Here is a 21294-nt window from a genome sequence, read left to right on the forward strand (position 1 = left end):
TAACAACAACAACATGCAAAACGCACCACTTAACATGAACAACCTATCATTAAGGTCTCTCTTAGAGAAAGACAAACTCAACCATACAAACTTTATGGATTGGTTCCGCAATCTTCAGATTGTCCTCAAACAAGAGGATAAAGCGTATGTACTTGAGGACCCCATTCCCGATCAACCGAATGAGAATGATGTGGAGGCAATGGCCTCTTACGATAAGTATTGCCACGACTCCCTTCAAGTCTCATGCCTAATGCTTGGGACTATGATTCCCGAACTCCAGAAGGATTTCGAGCATCAAAGTGCATACGACATGATAACGCAATTGAAGGAGATGTTCCTTCAACAAGCGCGTGTCGAGCGTTTCGAGACCGTTCGGGCGCTACATGCTTGTCATATGGACGATACCCAATCGGTTTCATCTTATGTGCTTAAGATGAAGAGCCTTATTGATCATGCTAACCGCCTTAACCTAAACATATCAAATGAGTTAGCCACCGATCTTATCCTTAACTCCCTATCAAAAAAGGTTTGATCAATTTGTAATTAATTACAATATGAATGGGATGGATAAGAGCATAGGTGAGCTTCACGGTATGCTTAGAACGGCAGAAACTAGCATGGGTAAAAGGGCTTTACCCGTGTTAGCAATCGATCAAGGTGGATCCAAAGGTAACACCTCTAAGCCAAAGGTGGCTAAGAGAAAAGGACCCACCTATCAAGGCAAAGGGAAGGGGAAGATGGTTACCCCAACCATCAACAAGGCTAAGAAGCAAAAGGTAGCCGAGAGGGATGCAGGGCAAACCTCAGGTAATATATATATGGTATATATAGAGCTTAGTATTACTTCTTCTAATACATGGGTATTAGACACTGGATGTGGAACTCATATTTGCAATTCTTTGCAGGGGTTCAAAAGAAGTGATCATAAGGCGGGAACATCAAGTCTCTATATGGGCAATGGTGCAAAGGTGCATGTTAAAGCTCAAGGAGATTTTATTTTGAAGCTTCCAAGCGGATTGGAACTTATTTTAGAAAATGTTTTGTATGCTCCGGATTTGTGTAGAAACATTATTTCTATTTCTCGCTTAAAACAATGTGGTTACATTGTTAATTTTATTGATGATGATATTCATGTTTCTAAAGATAATGTATTCTATTTCAAGGCTTCGCCTTCAAATGGAATTTATGAATTGGTTCATGATGACGCATCATCGAGCTCTATATACGATACTAGCACCAAGAAAATCAAAAGGGATTTGAGTGATTCCTATTTATGGCATTGTCGCCTTGGTCACACAAACAAGAACCGAATGCATACACTTCAAAAGAATGGACTTTTGAAATCAAATGAAATGGATTCGTTTGATGTATGTGAATCTTGTTTACAAGGCAAGATGACTAAAGCACCTTTCAAAGGGACTTATGAGAGGGCTAAAGATTTATTGGGATTAATACATTCGGATGTATGTGGACCCTTTAAACCCATGACTAGGAATGGTGAAAGATACTTTGTTACGTTCGTTGATGACTTTAGTCGTTTCGGATATGTCTACTTATTAAGACACAAGGACGAAACGTTTGAAGCATTCAAAGAATATCAAAACGAAGTACAAAATCAACTCAATAGGACAATTAAGGTACTTCGTACCGATAGAGGAGGTGAATACCTAAGCGATGCCTTCCAAGATCATCTTAGGAGTTGTGAGATTATCTCACAACTTACTCCACCCGGAACACCCCAACTTAATGGAGTTTCCGAAAGGAGGAACCAAACCCTAATGGATATGGTTCGATCTATGATGGCAAGAAGCTCGTTACCTCTATCATTCTGGGGTTATTGTCTAAGCTCCGCGGTTCGTATTTTAAATATGGCCCCAACCAAGAAAGTGGAACGAACTCCTCATGAGATGTGGTTTGGAAAACCTCCTTCTCTTTCATACTTGAAAGTATGGGGATGTGAAGCTTATCCTAAGCGATATGTAGCTAATAAGCTACATGCTCGATCCACAAAGTGTATCTTCGTAAAATATCCCAAAGATGACATGGGGTATTACTTCTATGATCCATCCGAGCAAACGGTATTTGTTGCTCGGAAAGCGGAATTTCTTGAAACCAAATTCCTTATGGAAGGTGATGGTGAAAGGAAGATAGATCTTGTAGAGGTACAAGATCAAGCCGATGATACACAATTGGTTGGCACTAGTACTCAACATGAGGATGTTGAAAATGATCAAGTGGATGATCAAGGTACACAAGACGTTCGAAGATCTAGTAGGATTAGTAAGCCTCCCGAGAGATATGGGTTTCTTGTGGATGGTTGCTATACGGTTGATTTGGATGAACCGACAAACTACGAAGATGCTTTATCAAGGATTGATAAAGATAAATAGCAGGAAGCCATGAACGCCGAGATGCAATCCATGTATGAAAATCAAGTTTGGGAACTTGTTGTGCAACCTCCTAGCTCCAAGCTAGTTGATTGCAAAGGGCTTTTCAAGAAGAAAACCGACATACATGGAAACTTGGATACATACAAAGCTAGACTTGTAGCAAAAGGTTTCACTCAAACTCAAGGGGTTGATTATGATGAAACTTTCTCGCCTGTGGCAATGCTAAAGTCTATTAGGATATTATTTGCCATTGCTGCTCATTATGACTATGAAATATGGCAAATGGATGTCAAAACTGCTTTCTTGAATGGATATCTTGAGGAAGATGTCTATATGGTACAGCCCGAAGGTTTTGTTGATCCGAAAAATCCTAAAAAGGTATGCAAGTTAAAGAAATCAATCTACGGATTGAAACAAGCATCTAGAATGTGGAATCATCGTTTTAATGAAGAGGCAAAGAAATTTGGCTTCATTAAAAATGGTGATGAAGCTTGTGTATACAAGAAGGCTAGTGGGAGCTCCATAATGTTTCTTGTGCTATATGTGGATGATATATTATTATTTGGGAATGATATTACCATAATGCAAGAAGTCAAAACTTGGATAAAGAGTTGCTTCTCCATTAAGGATCTTGGAGAAGCACAATACATATTGGGGATAGGGATCTATAGGAATAGATCCAAGAGATTGATAGGTTTAAGTCAAAGTACATACATTGATAAAATCTTGAAAAGGTTCAAGATGGAAAACTCTAAGAAAGGTTTGGTACCTATTCAAAGAGGAACCATTCTCAGTTCATCTCAGTGTCCTATCACGAAAGATGAACAAGAAAGAATGAAGAAAATCCCATACGCATCTGCTATTGGGTCTATCATGTATGCAATGATATGTACTAGACCGGATGTGTCATGCGCTCTAAGCTTGACAAGTAGATACCAGAACAACCCAGGAAACAGTCATTGGATTGCTGTTAAAAGTATATTGAAATACCTTAGGAGAACTAAGGATATGTTTCTAATATATGGATCTGGTGAGGAGGAACTCGCTGTAAAAGGTTACGTAGACGCGAGTTTCCAAACTGATCGAGATGACTCTCGATCACAATCCGGTTATGTCTTCATGTTAAATGGTGGTGCAGACTCTTGGAAGAGCTCAAAACAGGAAGTTGTTGCGTTATCCACTACAGAGTCGGAGTACATTGCCGCCTCATTGGCAGCTCAGGAAGCTGCATGGATGAAGAAATTCATTGACGACTTAGGAGTGGTCCCTTCCATTCAGGACCCTCTTGAGATCTTTTGTGACAACAAGGGTGCGATTGCTCAAATCAAGGAACCTCGTGCTCATCAAAAGACTCGTCACATTGAGCGGAGATTCAACTACATCAGGGATGAGGTTGAAAAGGGAAAGATATGTATTCGCAAAGTCCACACAGATCAAAATGTTGCGGATCCACTCACGAAGCTTTTACATGGGCCAAAACATGAGGGACATGTTTGTGCATTAGGGCTTCGATATTCTAGTGATTGGAAATGATCTATTTTATGTATTGTAACGGAACGAATTAGTTCAAACTCATTAATATAATTGTGGTATTAATTTAATTATGAGTCATGTTCCAATTTTGCATATTTTAATCCGTGAATAAACTATTATTCTGAATTCCGTAGTTGATCACATTTGTGGGAAAAAGTGTGAGCTCTAGACTATTATGAACTTGGATTGGTTAGCATTCAAATGGCGAATGTGGGGAAAGGTTGCAACCAAGGTTCATAGATATTTGTGGGACACAAATATTGGAAGACCCGCTCTCAAGATTTACTATATGGAGCCTTTGTGGTTGATCACATGTAATCTTGAGTAAAGGAGAATATCATTGTATCCTCTGACCTGAGATACATATTGGGTTCATATATTCATCGAATATCGTGCCTTGATTCTTTCCCTCACTATTCTGAAAAGGTAGCTCATAAGGGAGGCTTCAGGTATGGTACAAAGTGTAGTGTCTAGGACGTATGTAGCCAAGATGGAATTTGTCCCTCTTATTCGTTGAGAGTCAGATGTCTAAGGCCTGATAAAGTTAAATCTATAAGAGAGTGATCACTCTATGTCTCTTGGATTTAACATGACATCTAGGACCAAAGGATATATATTGAAAGATTCACCTAATCATATTCGAGATGGGAACTCGAAAGGGATGATGTTATTGAATGGCACCAAGTCATAACACATTGGGGGTGATGGACGGTCGTTAGGTGGTATCCATCACTTGCATTAATTCCTTATGTTTCTCGTGCAAGTGGGAGATTGAAGGTATTTCATATGCCCGAGAGACATAGTAAATTAATGTGGCCAATATGTTATGATCCAAGTCGGGTCATACCCAATAACAAGCCGTCAACACTTTTATGTATTTGTTTTAATGAGTGGATCTTTAAAATAAATACTTGACACTTAGACTTTAGAAATTGGTTTTCTAAAGATAAAATGCAAGAAATAATTATTTGGATAATTATAAGTGCAAGTTTAATTATTTATATGATTAAACTTATATGTGTGTTATAATTTTATAAAGTGGTTTATAAAATTATGTATAAATGTGTAAGTATCAAATAAATGTTGCAAGACATTTTATTTAAAGAAAAGCAAAAAAAAAAGGAGGGGAAGGGTGGTGGTGGCGGTTTTGGAGTCCCAAGACACCCCACCCATGCTTGTCTTGGTTAAATGCATTTGACACTCAAGGTTAATGCATGCTTACACACTTTTACACACACACACATTATTACTTACTTTTGAAAATCAAAAACTCTCTCCTTTTCACCCCTTTTTGGCCGAAAATTTGGAGGAGGAAGAAGGGTTCTTCAAGTTTGATTTTACTTGCATTTTGGTGTCTAAATCCTAACCAAGTTCAAGGGTGTTGATTTGCAAAGGCTTGTGGGTATACAAAGCTTGAGGTTTCAAGTGAGAAACTAGCATCTTCATCATTTTCATCTTCTTGCTTCAACCTCCATTTTGGAGAAGGTATAAAAACCCTAACTAGCTTCTATTTACATTTTAGTATATTTCAAGACTAGATCTTCTAATGGAATACTTTTAAAAAGGTTTAAATATACATGCAAACTTAAAAATTGCTTCCGCTACCTATACATATATATATACATGAATATATATACACACAAATATGGTTTTGTGACTTTGTTTACATGTGGTATTCCATCAGTCAGTGCTTCAGGTTCTTCGCCAAGAGGTGAATTCGGTTGATGGAAAGGATCGCCTTCTTTGCGTCTCCATTGATTTAATAGACTACGAACCCATCAGATGAATTGGGGATGGTTGGTTGGTTGATCCATTCCGGTTGTACTATCTTCAGAGCTCGAGTGAAAATCCATATCAGAATCCGAGGGACTTGAACTAGTGGCGAGTTCCATTTCGTACGATTAGATAATGGGTTTTCGATATGAAATAATTTTCAGATATCGGATGATATTCTAATTACATAGAATACCTAAATATAATACAGAAGATCCCGTAGATTATGAAGGGAATTAAGAAAACGTGTAAGACAAGATTTGATATGATGAGATATGAATTTGTCTGTACACTATCTATGCAATAATTGCAATAAGATGTGTCGAGACTGAAAATGATATGCAAATATTTTTCGACAAAGAACGGTAAGCAAAACTTTTGACATGCAGACCAGGTTCAAGTCCAGACTTATTTATATAACCTAACAATTACTAGGTCGAAGTCCAGACTCATTAATGCATCCTAAAAACTACTAGTTAGACACACTAATGCAAGACCTGGTTCGCTACGATCACCGCTCTGATACCACATGAGACAACCCGTCCTAATCTATAAGGATGAATACAATAATATATGGATATATTGCGAGGTATTTGACCTCTATATGATATATTTTATAAACATTGCATTCGTTTTTAAAGACAAACTGTCATTACATCGAAAGTTGACATGCATGCATGCCATTTCATAATATCTAACCTATAATGACCTAATCTGTTATTTACTTAATAATAATCTCTATTGAACTCAACAACTTGAATACGCCATCAATGACTCCAAGTAATATTCTTAAAATGAGCTAATGCACAGCGGAAGATTTCTTTCAATCCTGAGAATAAATATGATTTAAAGTGTCAACCAAAAGGTTGGTGAGTTCATTAGTTTATCATCAATATTCTATTCCATCATTTTTAATAAACCACAAGATTTTGTATATTTAATTGTACTCATAACCCGAGTACAAGATAACACGCCTAACCCGCGAATTAAAAATCATTCATATGGTGAACGCTTGATAACCGAACTAACATGATGCATATAGAATATCCTCATCATTCCGGGACTCTCATCGGACATGATAATCGAAGTACTAAAGCATTCGTAACCCGAATGGGACTTGTCGAGGTCCATAGATATTTCTTTAGAATTCGCGTCAATTAGGGGCCATTTCCCTAATTCTTAGGCTACCAAGCTAAAAAGGGGCATATTCGATTTAATAATCCAACCATAGAATGTAGTTTCGATCACTTGTGTCTATTTCGTCAAACATTTATAAAAGCAGCGCATGTATTCTCAGTCCCAAAAATATATATTGCAAAAGCATTTAAAAAGGGAGCAAATGAAACTCACTATACAGTATTTTGTAGTAAAAATACATATGACGACATTTAACAATGCAGGGTTGGCCTCGGATTCACGGTCTATCTTAAGGAGTTGAAGGACAAGAGGGATGCAGGGCAAACCTCAGGTAATATATATATGGTATATATAGAGCTTAGTATTACTTCTTCTAATACATGGGTATTAGACACTGGATGTGGAACTCATATTTGCAATTCTTTGCAGGGGTTCAAAAGAAGTGATCATAAGGAGGGAACATCAAGTCTCTATATGGGCAATGGTGCAAAGGTGCATGTTAAAGCTCAAGGAGATTTTATTTTGAAGCTTCCAAGCGGATTGGAACTTATTTTAGAAAATGTTTTGTATGCTCCGGATTTGTGTAGAAACATTATTTCTATTTCTCGCTTAAAACAATGTGGTTACATTGTTAATTTTATTGATGATGATATTCATGTTTCTAAAGATAATGTATTCTATTTCAAGGCTTCGCCTTCAAATGGAATTTATGAATTGGTTCATGATGACGCATCATCGAGCTCTATATACGATACTAGCACCAAGAAACTCAAAAGGGATTTGAGTGATTCCTATTTATGGCATTGTCGCCTTGGTCACATAAACAAGAACCGAATGCATACACTTCAAAAGAATGGACTTTTGAAATCAAATGAAATGGATTCGTTTGATGTATGTGAATCTTGTTTACAAGGCAAGATGACTAAAGCACCTTTCAAAGGGACTTATGAGAGGGCTAAAGATTTATTGGGATTAATACATTCGGATGTATGTGGACCCTTTAAACCCATGACTAGGAATGGTGAAAGATACTTTGTTACTTTCGTTGATGACTTTAGTCGTTTCGGATATGTCTACTTATTAAGACACAAGGACGAAATGTTTGAAGCATTCAAAGAATATCAAAACGAAGTACAAAATCAACTCAATAGGACAATTAAGGTACTTCGTACCGATAGAGGAGGTGAATACCTAAGCGATGCCTTCCAAGATCATCTTAGGAGTTGTGGGATTATCTCACAACTTACTCCACCCGGAACACCCCAACTTAATGGAGTTTCTGAAAGGAGGAACCGAACCCTAATGGATATGGTTCGATCTATGATGGCAAGAAGCTCGTTACCTCTATCATTCTGGGGTTATTGTCTAAGCTCCGCGGTTCGTATTTTAAATATTGCCCCAACCATGAAAGTGGAACGAACTCCTCATGAGATGTGGTTTGGAAAACCTCCTTCTCTTTCATACTTGAAAGTATGGGGATGTGAAGCTTATCCTAAGCGATATGTAGCTAATAAGCTACATGCTCGATCCACAAAGTGTATCTTCATAGAATATCCCAAAGATGACATGGGGTATTACTTCTATGATCCATCCGAGCAAACGGTATTTGTTGCTCGGAAAGCGGAATTTCTTGAAACCAAATTCCTTATGGAAGGTGATGGTGAAAGGAAGATAGATCTTGTAGAGGTACAAGATCAAGCCGATGATACACAATTGGTTGGCACTAGTACTCAACATGAGGATGTTGAAAATGATCAAGTGGATGATCAAGGTACACAAGACGTTCGAAGATCTAGTAGGATTAGTAAGCCTCCCGAGAGATATGGGTTTCTCGTGGATGGTTGCTATACGGTTGATTTGGATGAACCGACAAACTACGAAGATGCTTTATCAAGGATTGATAAAGATAAATGGCAGGACGCCATGAACGCCGAGATGCAATCCATGTATGAAAATCAAGTTTGGGAACTTGTTGTGCAACCTCCTAGCTCCAAGCTAGTTGATTGCAAATGGCTTTTCAAGAAGAAAACCGACATACATGGAAACTTGGATACATACAAAGCTAGACTTGTAGCAAAAGGTTTCACTCAAACTCAAGGGGTTGATTATGATGAAACTTTCTCGCCTGTGGCAATGCTAAAGTCTATTAGGATATTATTTGCCATTGCTGCTCACTATGACTATGAAATATGGCAAATGGATGTCAAAACTGCTTTCTTGAATGGATATCTTGAGGAAGATGTCTATATGGTACAGCCCGAAGGTTTTGTTGATCCGAAAAATCCTAAAAAGGTTTGCAAGTTAAAGAAATCAATCTACGGATTGAAACAAGCATCTAGAATGTAGAATCATCGTTTTAATGAAGAGGCAAAGAAATTTGGCTTCATTAAAAATGGTGATGAAGCTTGTGTATACAAGAAGGCTAGTGGGAGCTCCATAATGTTTCTTGTGCTATATGTGGATGATATATTATTATTTGGGAATGATATTACCATAATGCAAGAAGTCAAAACTTGGCTAAAGAGTTGCTTCTCCATTAAGGATCTTGGAGAAGCACAATACATATTGGGGATAGGGGTCTATAGGAATAGATCCAAGAGATTGATAGGTTTAAGTCAAAGTACATACATTGATAAAATCTTGAAAAGGTTCAAGATGGAAAACTCTAAGAAAGGTTTGGTACATATTCAAAGAGGAACCATTCTCAGTTCATCTCAGTGTCCTATCACGAAAGATGAACAAGAAAGAATGAAGAAAATCCCATACGCATCTGCTATTGGGTCTATCATGTATGCAATGATATGTACTAGACCGGATGTGTCATGCGCTCTAAGCTTGACAAGTAGATACCAGAACAACCCAGGAAATAGTCATTGGATTGCTGTTAAAAGTATATTGAAATACCTTAGGAGAACTAAGGATATGTTTCTAATATATGGATCTGGTGAGGAGGAACTCGCTGTAAAAGGTTACGTAGACGCGAGTTTCCAAACTGATCGAGATGACTCTCGATCACAATCCGGTTATGTCTTCATGTTAAATAGTGGTGCAGTCTCTTGGAAGAGCTCAAAACAGGAAGTTGTTGCGTTATCCACTACAGAGTCGGAGTACATTGCCGCCTCATTGGCAGCTCAGGAAGCTGCATGGATGAAGAAATTCATTGACGACTTAGGAGTGGTCCCTTCCATTCAGGACCCTCTTGAGATCTTTTGTGACAATGAGGGTGCGATTGCTCAAATCAAGGAACCTCGTGCTCATCAAAAGACTCGTCACATTGAGCGGAGATTCAACTACATCAGGGATGAGGTTGAAAAGGGAAAGATATGTATTCGCAAAGTCCACACAGATCAAAATGTTGCGGATCCACTCACGAAGCTTTTACATGGGCCAAAACATGAGGGACATGTTTGTGCATTAGGGCTTCGATATTCTAGTGATTGGAAATGATCTATTTTATGTATTGTAACGGAACGAATTAGTTCAAACTCATTAATATAATTGTGGTATTAATTTAATTATGAGTCATGTTCCAATTTTGCATATTTTAATCCGTGAATAAACTATTATTCTGAATTCCGTAGTTGATCACATTTGTGGGAACAAGTGTGAGTTCTAGACTATTATGAACTTGGATTGGTTAGCATTCAAATGGCGAATGTGGGGAAAGGTTGCAACCAAGGTTCATAGATATTTGTGGGACACAAATATTGGAAGACCCGCTCTCAAGATTTACTATATGGAGCCTTTGTGGTTGATCACATGTAATCTTGAGTAAAGGAGAATATCATTGTATCCTCTGACCTGAGATACATATTGGGTTCAGATATTCATCGAATATCGTGCCTTGATTCTTTCCCTCACTATTCTGAAAAGGTAGCTCATAAGGGAGGCTTCAGGTATGGTACAAAGTGTAGTGTCTAGGACGTATGTAGCCAAGATGGAATTTGTCCCTCTTATTCGTTGAGAGTCAGATGTCTAAGGCCTGATAAAGTTAAATCTATAAGAGAGTGATCACTCTATGTCTCTTGGATTTAACATGACATCTAGGACCAAAGGATATATATTGAAAGATTCACCTAATCATATTCGAGATGGGAACTCAAAAGGGATGATGTTATTGAATGGCACCAAGTCATAACACATTGGGGGTGATGGACGGTCGTTAGGTGGTATCCATCACTTGCATTAATTCCTTATGTTTCTCGTGCAAGTGGGAGATTGAAGGTATTTCATATGCCCGAGAGACATAGTAAATTAATGTGGCCAATATGTTATGATCCAAGTCGGGTCATACCCAATAACAAGCCGTCAACACTTTTATGTATTTGTTTTAATGAGTGGATCTTTAAAATAAATACTTGACACTTAGACTTTAGAAATTGGTTTTCTAAAGATAAAATGCAAGAAATAATTATTTGGATAATTATAAGTGCAAGTTTAATTATTTATATGATTAAACTTATATGTGTGTTATAATTTTATAAAGTGGTTTATAAAATTATGTATAAATGTGTAAGTATCAAATAAATGTTGCAAGACATTTTATTTAAAGAAAAGCAAAAAAAAAAAAAGGAGGGGAAGGGTGGTGGTGGCGGTTTTGGAGTCCCAAGACACCCCACCCATGCTTGTCTTGGTTAAATGCATTTGACACTCAAGGTTAATGCATGCTTACACACTTTTACACACACACACATTATTACTTACTTTTGAAAATCAAAAACTCTCTCCTTTTCACCCCTTTTTGGCCGAAAATTTGGAGGAGGAAGAAGGGTTCTTCAAGTTTGATTTTACTTGCATTTTGGTGTCTAAATCCTAACCAAGTTCAAGGGTGTTGATTTGCAAAGGCTTGTGGGTATACAAAGCTTGAGGTTTCAAGTGAGAAACTAGCATCTTCATCATCTTCATCTTCTTGCTTCAACCTCCATTTTGGAGAAGGTATAAAAACCCTAACTAGCTTCTATTTACATTTTAGTATATTTCAAGACTAGATCTTCTAATGGAATACTTTTAAAAAGGTTTAAATACACATGCAAACTTAAAAATTGCTTCCGCTACCTATACATATATATATACACGAATATATATACACACAAATATGGTTTTGTGACTTTGTTTACATGTGGTATTCCATCAGTCAGTGCTTCAGGTTCTTCGCCAAGAGGTGAATTCGGTTGATGGAAAGGATCGCCTTCTTTGCGTCTCCATTGATTTAATAGACTACGAACCCATCAGATGAATTGGGGATGGTTGGTTGGTTGATCCATTCCGGTTGTACTATCTTCAGAGCTCGAGTGAAAATCCATATCAGAATCCGAGGGACTTGAACTAGTGGCGAGTTCCATTTCGTACGATTAGATAATGGGTTTTCGATATGAAATAATTTTCAGATATCGGATGATATTCTAATTACATAGAATACCTAAATATAATACAGAAGATCCCGTAGATTATGAAGGGAATTAAGAAAACGTGTAAGACAAGATTTGATATGATGAGATATGAATTTGTCTGTACACTATCTATGCAATAATTGCAATAAGATGTGTCGAGACTGAAAATGATATGCAAATATTTTTCGACAAAGAACGGTAAGCAAAACTTTTGACATGCAGACCAGGTTCAAGTCCAGACTTATTTATATAACCTAACAATTACTAGGTCGAAGTCCAGACTCATTAATGTATCCTAACAACTACTAGTTAGACACACTAATGCAAGACCTGGTTCGCTACGATCACCGCTCTGATACCACATGAGACAACCCGTCCTAATCTATAAGGATGAATACAATAATATATGGATATATTGCGAGGTATTTGACCTCTATATGATATATTTTACAAACATTGCATTCGTTTTTAAAGACAAACTGTCATTACATCGAAAGTTGACATGCATGCATGCCATTTCATAATATCTAACCTATAATGACCTAATCTGTCATTTACTTAATAATAATCTCTATTGAACTCAACAACTTGAATACGCCATCAATGACTCCAAGTAATTTTCTTAAAATGAGCTAATGCACAGCGGAAGATTTCTTTCAATCCTGAGAATAAACATGATTTAAAGTGTCAACCAAAAGGTTGGTGAGTTCATTAGTTTATCATCAATATTCTATTCCATCATTTTAAATAAACCACAAGATTTTGTATATTTAATTGTACTCGTAACCCGAGTACAAGATAACACGCCTAACCCGCGAATTAAAAATCATTCATATGGTGAACGCTTGATAACCGAACTAACATGATGCATATAGAATATCCTCATCATTCCGGGACTCTCATCGGACATGATAATCGAAGTACTAAAGCATTCGTAACCCGAATGGGACTTGTCGAGGTCCATAGATCTTTCTTTAGAATTCGCGTCAATTTGGGGCCATTTCCCTAATTCTTAGGCTACCAAGCTAAAAAGGGGCATATTCGATTTAATAATCCAACCATAGAATGTAGTTTCGATCACTTGTGTCTATTTCGTCAAACATTTATAAAAGCAACGCATGTATTCTCAGTCCCAAAAATATATATTGCAAAAGCATTTAAAAAGGGAGCAAATGAAACTCACTATACAGTATTTTGTAGTAAAAATACATATGACGACATTGAACAATGCAGGGTTGGCCTCGGATTCACGAACCTATATCATTTGTATATTTATTAATACATGTAATCGTAATCGAGCAAGTTTATATATATATTATTATTAATAATATACTTGTTATATTATATGTTATATAGATATAGATAGTTTAATGTATTTAATTTTTATATCTTATATAGCTATTATTTAGCATTCTTTAATATGTTAAAAATCTATATTAGGGTTTATATAAGATATCAATATATATTTATGTATTGATTGGTACATTATATATATATATATATATATATATATATATATATATATATATATATATATATATATATATATATATATATATATATATATATATATATATATATATATAGTTTAGTTAATATCATTTTAATGTTAAAAATATAGTGATATGTAATATATATATTATTGCAGTGTATCTTTATATAAAAATATTTACTTGTAATAATACTAAAAATGGTAAGAGTGATAGTCATAATAATGATTTTAGTACTTACATAATAATACTCGTGATAATAATATTACTTATGTCAATATTAACACTTCTATTATTTATAAAAAGATATTAATACTAATATTTACGAAAATGATAATAATTTATATTACTTTCATAATTATAATAATAATAATAATAATAATAATAATAATAATAATAATAATAATAATAATAATAATCCTAGTTGTGATTATAATACTTATTTTAGAAATAACGATAATGTTAATGCTCTTAGTTTGATTAATGATAACGATACTTTTTAAAAATGTTGATAATAATGATAATATTAATAATGTTAATAATATCAATGGTGATAATAAAAATAATGATATTCCTTAATAATACTAGTAGTAGTAATAACAAATAATAACAATACTAGTAACAATAATAATAATATTTGATATTAATAATCATACTAATAATAATAAGTGTTAATTAATAATAATACTAATAATTATAATACTACTAATAATAAATACAATCAAATTAATGATAATACAATTGATAAATTATAACAATAATAATAATAACCATAATAATAATAATTAATAATAATAATAAATATAACATAATAAAAAGAAATCTACATTCAAATAAGCTTTTTATAAAAAGAATGCCTCAGGCGAGGCTCGAACCCGCGACCTCTCGAAAACCCGAACCCTCTCTTAACCATTACACCATGTATGTTTATCTGTTATAATCTAGCTTCTGATTAATATAAACCGTATATTTCTGTCTCCCTTCTTCTTCTACAACCCAATTTCAATCGATCAATAATCAAATCCTAAGTTAGAATTAATGTTCATTTAAGACTTATAAATAATCAGAGAGCTATAAAGTGTGATACTTGTTTAACAAAAAAAAAATAAAAACATACCTGCTGGTATGCTGTTCGTCGCACAAAGTGAGGAAAAAAAATAGATTTCCATTTTGAGCTCGTTTTGACTAATCTTTACAACATGAATTAGATTATAAATGGTTCGTATAAACTTTCTAAATCATCAATTCCAACAAAAACATCAAAACGATTTACATATTTTGCGATGAACACAACTGTTGACTTTTTTAGAAATAAACTTTAACTCGTAAATTGGTAATCAATCGAGAGAATTGAAACGTGAAAACTTACAGAGACTTTAGTTAGATCATTCCTAACAACTTTGCATTATTAGTTTTTGAAAATTGATTCAAATTCGAATTTTGGACAAAAAGTGAGCGTACAGGGGATGAACGGTTCCTCCTTTAATATATATATTTTTTTCTTCACTAGTATTCCTGATTGATAATTGATGATGATGGATAAGTCGAATTTCTCTTCCTGCTAATGTAAGTTGCTCGATTATAAAAGGTGTGGGGGATAGTTGACACAAAATCACAGACTTAATAGGAAGTCAGGAAAAAAATTAAAAGAGAAAAAGATAGATAACGGATTTTGTAATTTTCAGTAACATCAAAATTTATATTTAATATATTAATATTTAATAAATATAAATATATTTCATATAATACTATTATTGATAATAATAATAATAATAGTAATAATATAAAAATGATAATAATAATATTATTACTAATAATACTAAATATATTAGTAATAATAATAATATAACTAATTATATATATCAAATTTCATATTTATATATATTACAAATAATAATGTTAATAATACTGCTATTAATATTAATACTAACAATAATGAGAATTTAAGTAAATTTAATTTCTAATAATGATAATAATGATAATAATAATAATAGATGATAATTTTTAATTACTAATAATATTTAAATCATAATTAGATTATAATTTTATTCACTCTTATAATAATATTTATATTTTTAACTTTTGTTTTGATAAACATACCTTACAATTATTAGAGTTTTGATTATAATCGTAATAATAATAGGGTTAATAATACTAATAGTGATATTAATATTAATAAAAATATTGGAAGTAACTATAATAATTATTTTTAATTATATATATTTTTTAACCAGTAATCAAACTTAATTTTACATATTATTAATTATGACATATATATAATAACATATATAACCCTTAATATTTATATATATTACGATATACATATAACATTAAACATGTATAGAAATCACATATATTTACATATAGATTTATTTTAATCACAACTTTATTATTCTATATATTACTTTACATATTCAATTCAAATGATTAATTTGTTTTCTATTATTCCAAATTATTATATATACTTATATTTATATAATTATATATATGTATACATATTTATTTACACACCATTGTTCGTGAATCGTCGGGAATATTCAAAGGTCAAATGATCTCATGAAAATAGTTCAAAACTTTTGAGACTAAACATTATAGACTTTGTTTATCATGTCGAAATCATATAAAGATTAAGTTTAAATTTGGTCAGAGATTTCTGGGTCGTCACATTCGCTCCACACAATTCACCCGTATTTTTTTCAATCTATGTTACCCGATTTACCCCCTTGGTCCAGTAAGCACCCAATTGGTTAAGACAAATCAATTGGAAATTAGTTCACTAAATTGAAACAGGGTTCCCATTGTTCAAACAAGATCACTAACAAATCCTAGTAATAATAATCAAATCCCATAAGAATGGTTCTTAATCAAAACTCATAATTATCATGTATTAATCAAATTAAACGTTAAAGTATCATCCAAACACATATGAATATTCAATCTAGACAAACATTAAAGAACTTAGCCAACAATCATGGCTATAAACATAATCATAAATAAATAAAGGAAAGAATTCATTGTTGATGACAAAGAAATCAACCTAAATAAATAAGCAATCGTGAATGATGAACGGATTGAAGGTTGAATCTGGAATGATCGAAGTGATTGGAAGATGAAGGAATTCTCCTGCTTGCTCCCAAAATCGCCTCTTTTGCTCCCAAAAACGGTCAATATAAGTTATGAGAAATTAGGGTAACTTAAAAATATTAAAACTACTAAAAAATTCGGATAAAACCCTTGCCCCACGAATAAGCGCGCCGCGCAAAAATAAGGTGCGCCGCGCAAAAATAAGGCGCGCCGCGCATGACCAAATTACACTGGCCAGCCGTACAAAAACACAGCGTACCGCGCATGCCCAAATTGCACTTGAGATCCGCAAACATAAAGTGGCGCGCCGCATACCTTTCAAAACTCGTTTTCTTGACTTTTCTAACACTTGTAAACCACGAAATACCACGATAACCAACTTTTTACTCACGACAACATACGAGCTCTAAAAATACACCAAAATAACATGGTTTTCGCGACAAATAACCAATGAGCTCCAAATCTTCAACTTACTAAGAACACAAAAAATAGCCTCCAAATCATATCCAAAGGATCAAAATATGACGGATATTGCTAAGATAAACATAGTTGAATTATGCAATATCAGCTACAATGTACATTTCTATCGAAATTTTAACAATCGTTATCCACATACCCTACTTTCGCTACGTTACAAATCCTTTCACAAATATCAAGGCTACCATTTTAATATGAGCCTGATTATCTACTTCGGTTTTAATACACCCGAAAATTTTTTTAAGAAGATACCTCTACTCATGAAAACCAGGAAACCTCGTCGTGCCTTTCAAAATTCACGACAGTTCTATGTTAACTATCATATTCATATAACGGCTATATTCTACACCTGTGTACTTCGATTCAGGATTTTTTTTTTTAACAATACTTCAGTTATGAATCACTTCTTTATATATCGGTTAAATCTGAGAATGCTGATAAAGCAGCAAAAGTTGTTGAAGGTCTTAAAGGTAAAGGTCAGAAGTTTGATGATAAAAGAATCCTATGTTAGAAAAAACTCAAAAAAAGTTTGAAATCTCCTTTCCACACTCTTCATTAAAAATATCCTCAATATTCAGAAGATATTTTTATAAATATCATCCTTACGCATAAATACTTTTGCCTTTGTAATATTCTTATTACACGATATAGAAAAATATTTTGATTTGTATATTTCAGTGAAAACACCGGAGTTCTAAATACATAGATATTTTGGAGTAATATTGGAATGAAAGCAAGAGCTAGTGCAATATAGTGACACTTGATCAACGTGATTATATTACAGTAAGTCATGCGGAAGTTCTGATGGAACATGATGGGGGTAATGCTTGATCAACCTTACCTTCATCATGAACCATGTTACTTGACTGGTTTTTATCATGAAACCAAACTCCACCCGAGAAGGTCATTCATAAAGTTATCTGCGTATCAATCCCGAAGAAATCTTTAATCTTATCATTTTTCTTCGATGAAAAATTCTTAGACAGCTAAATTCTTTCTATTAAGAATCTGAGTTCGCATCTGGTACTAAAATATTCTTGTTTTCAATTTCGACTGTCATTAGTCAAATTTCGGGACAAAATTTCTTTCACGGGTAGGTACTGTGACGACCCTGAAAATTTTGACTTATTTTTAAGTCAAACCTCTATACGATTGAATATTCCCGACATGATAAGTAAAACCTGATAGGTCGAGTCTCAAAATTTTTGAACTGTTTTTATATATTCATTTACCCTTTGAACATTCTCGATGATTCACGAACAACTGTATGTAAATAAATATGTAAATATATATAAATAAATAAATAAATAAATAAATAAATATATATATATATATATATATATATATATATATACATATATAATAACTTTAAAACGTTAACAAAGTATTAAATGTCATGACCCAAAAAATTTTGACTTATTTTGAACCAAATCTATATATGATTTAATATTTTCGACACGATAAGCAAAGTATGTAATGATGAGTCTCAAAAATTTCGAACTATTATCATACATTCATTTGATTTCGACGATTCACGAACAACTATTTGTAAATAGATAAGTATATATATATATATAAATAAATATATTTATATAATAAATGTTATTATTTTTTTATATGAAATTGTTGTTATAAATAAATATGTAAAATAATACTAAGTAATGAAAAATATATATATGAATATTATTTGTAAAAATATAAAAATTGGAAATAATATACAACTTAATAGTTTGAAATAAATATAAGTTATAATTAAATTGTTATTAAAATAAATCTATATATATATATATATATATATATATATATATATATATATATATATATATATATATATATATATATATATAGAGTATATCAAATGTAATTATTTAATAATTGTAATACTCCTTGGATGTTTAGATTATTATTTAGAGAAGTTTAATTTGAACTTATGTGATTTTAAAATAAACGGTGATCCAAAAATGAGTCATCTAAATTATAGGCTTATTAAAAATGTATTTAGGAGCTACTTGTTAAATTTTAACACTTTTTATATTTTACCCAGGATCGAGCACGAACAGTTGATTTAATTATTATTTAAGAATTTTAAAACAATTAATGACCCTAGTTATACAATAATGACTAAAATAAATAAATATAATTAATGTAAAAATTTGGGATTTTTCTGAATACTTTTATCCACCACTGTTTGACAACGGAGTACGAAATCCAGTCCGTAAAATACGATGGCTAACTTAATCACACGTTTATATATTTGTATGATATTATAATTGTTAAACAGTGTTTTATTCTTTTCAATGCCTCCCACTAAATGATTTTGATTATTAATAATGGAGTTATAGTAATTTGATCCGTGAATGAGAATTATCATCTGATGTCACTGTATTGCTTTTGTTTTCTATCTTTAAATTTATACTACATATATATGCTCACATATGAAACCATCTATCCCTCTATTTCATTTCTGCTTAATAACCGAGAGCACCATCAAGTACCCTTGGCTCACCTCCTTCACGACACCACTCAACAACCACTCCCAGCTACCACCAGGTCACCCTTATAAACCGCCAACACCACCCTTACCCTTCATCTTCTTCGTGACTACTCAAACCAACCAAGACCACCACCATCTATCTTCCACCACCGTTGAACTACCTTTCACCAGCCCACCATCAAATCGTCACCAAAACCCTTTCAATATCTTCAATCAAACCACACCAAACACCATGAATATCGCTGTTGCACCTGCTTGTTAGATCATCTTCACTAAACAACCATCACATCTCAAATGATAGTTGATATTGATACTCTCTCATTACTACTACTGTTTCATTATCAAACCGCAACCATGACACCACCATATTCACGATAGTCTGCTATTGCTATTCGAATGATTATGTTCTCTTGTTATTCAAAACTAAATCAATGAAACCCACTTCCTGTTACGGTTCCAGTCACCCAATTAAACACCACTTCATTATGAACAACCACCACTTACACCTTCATCCCCACGACACCACCAACATCTCTCTAACCCTCTCATTCTCTCTCTATCTCACTTCTATTTTCTATCTTTCTATCAAGCTAAACTGAAAACCAAACACCATGGCTGCCGTAAATTTCATTTTTATGTTACTCGTGATCAAGTTGCAACCATCCTTTGATCACCATGATGCTACAACATGTTTCTGTTTCAGTCCGATCAACACCATCAAAACCACCACCACAACCTATCATCAAATACGGAGTACTTGAAATTCTATAAACACCATCACAACCTGCTGCCATGCTTCTGTTTATTCGACTGCTGTACTGTTTCTGTTTCCTTGTACAGCGATTGAAAAATGATGATAATATAAGCATGACAGGTTACTATCGTGTGTATGTTGCTGCTACTTTTTGTTTTTGGCCGACAAATACAAAACAAAAAAACCCCACTTTTAATTTAATAAAGGCTGAGGTTGTATATAAAAGCCTGTCACTGTGCTATCCCGTTTCTATTTTTTTTCCTGTCGATCGACTTTAAACCACAACTTGGGCCGAGATTCAACATGTAACTCTGTTGTTGGGCCGAGATATTATATGTTTTCAGTTGGGCCAAAATAGTCTTGGGACACTACTTGCAACCCATTGGTTTCTGTCTCTAATTTGTTAAAAACTGATGATGTATGTTGATGATTTAAAATAATGATGATATAGACAATAAGATTATGATGATGGGTAGGTTAGACGATGAATATGGTGGTGATGATAATAAAATGAATTTGATAACAGTTATGGAGAATGATTATGATTATGAAGGGGGATGGTGATATGCGAATTATGATTTTGATCATGATGATCATGATAAATAATGATGATATAATAATAATACGAGATGTATGATGTTAGATGATGTGTAGATGATGAAGTGAATAATGATGATGATGCATTAGGAAGATGATGATTAGGTTAAGAAGTGATGATGATGAAAGGAAGAAGAAGAAATAGGAAAATAGACGAGATGGGTTATATAAAATT

This window comes from Rutidosis leptorrhynchoides, chromosome 4, assembly GCF_046630445.1.
Source record: "Rutidosis leptorrhynchoides isolate AG116_Rl617_1_P2 chromosome 4, CSIRO_AGI_Rlap_v1, whole genome shotgun sequence".
In the NCBI taxonomy this organism is placed as follows: domain Eukaryota; kingdom Viridiplantae; phylum Streptophyta; class Magnoliopsida; order Asterales; family Asteraceae; genus Rutidosis; species Rutidosis leptorrhynchoides.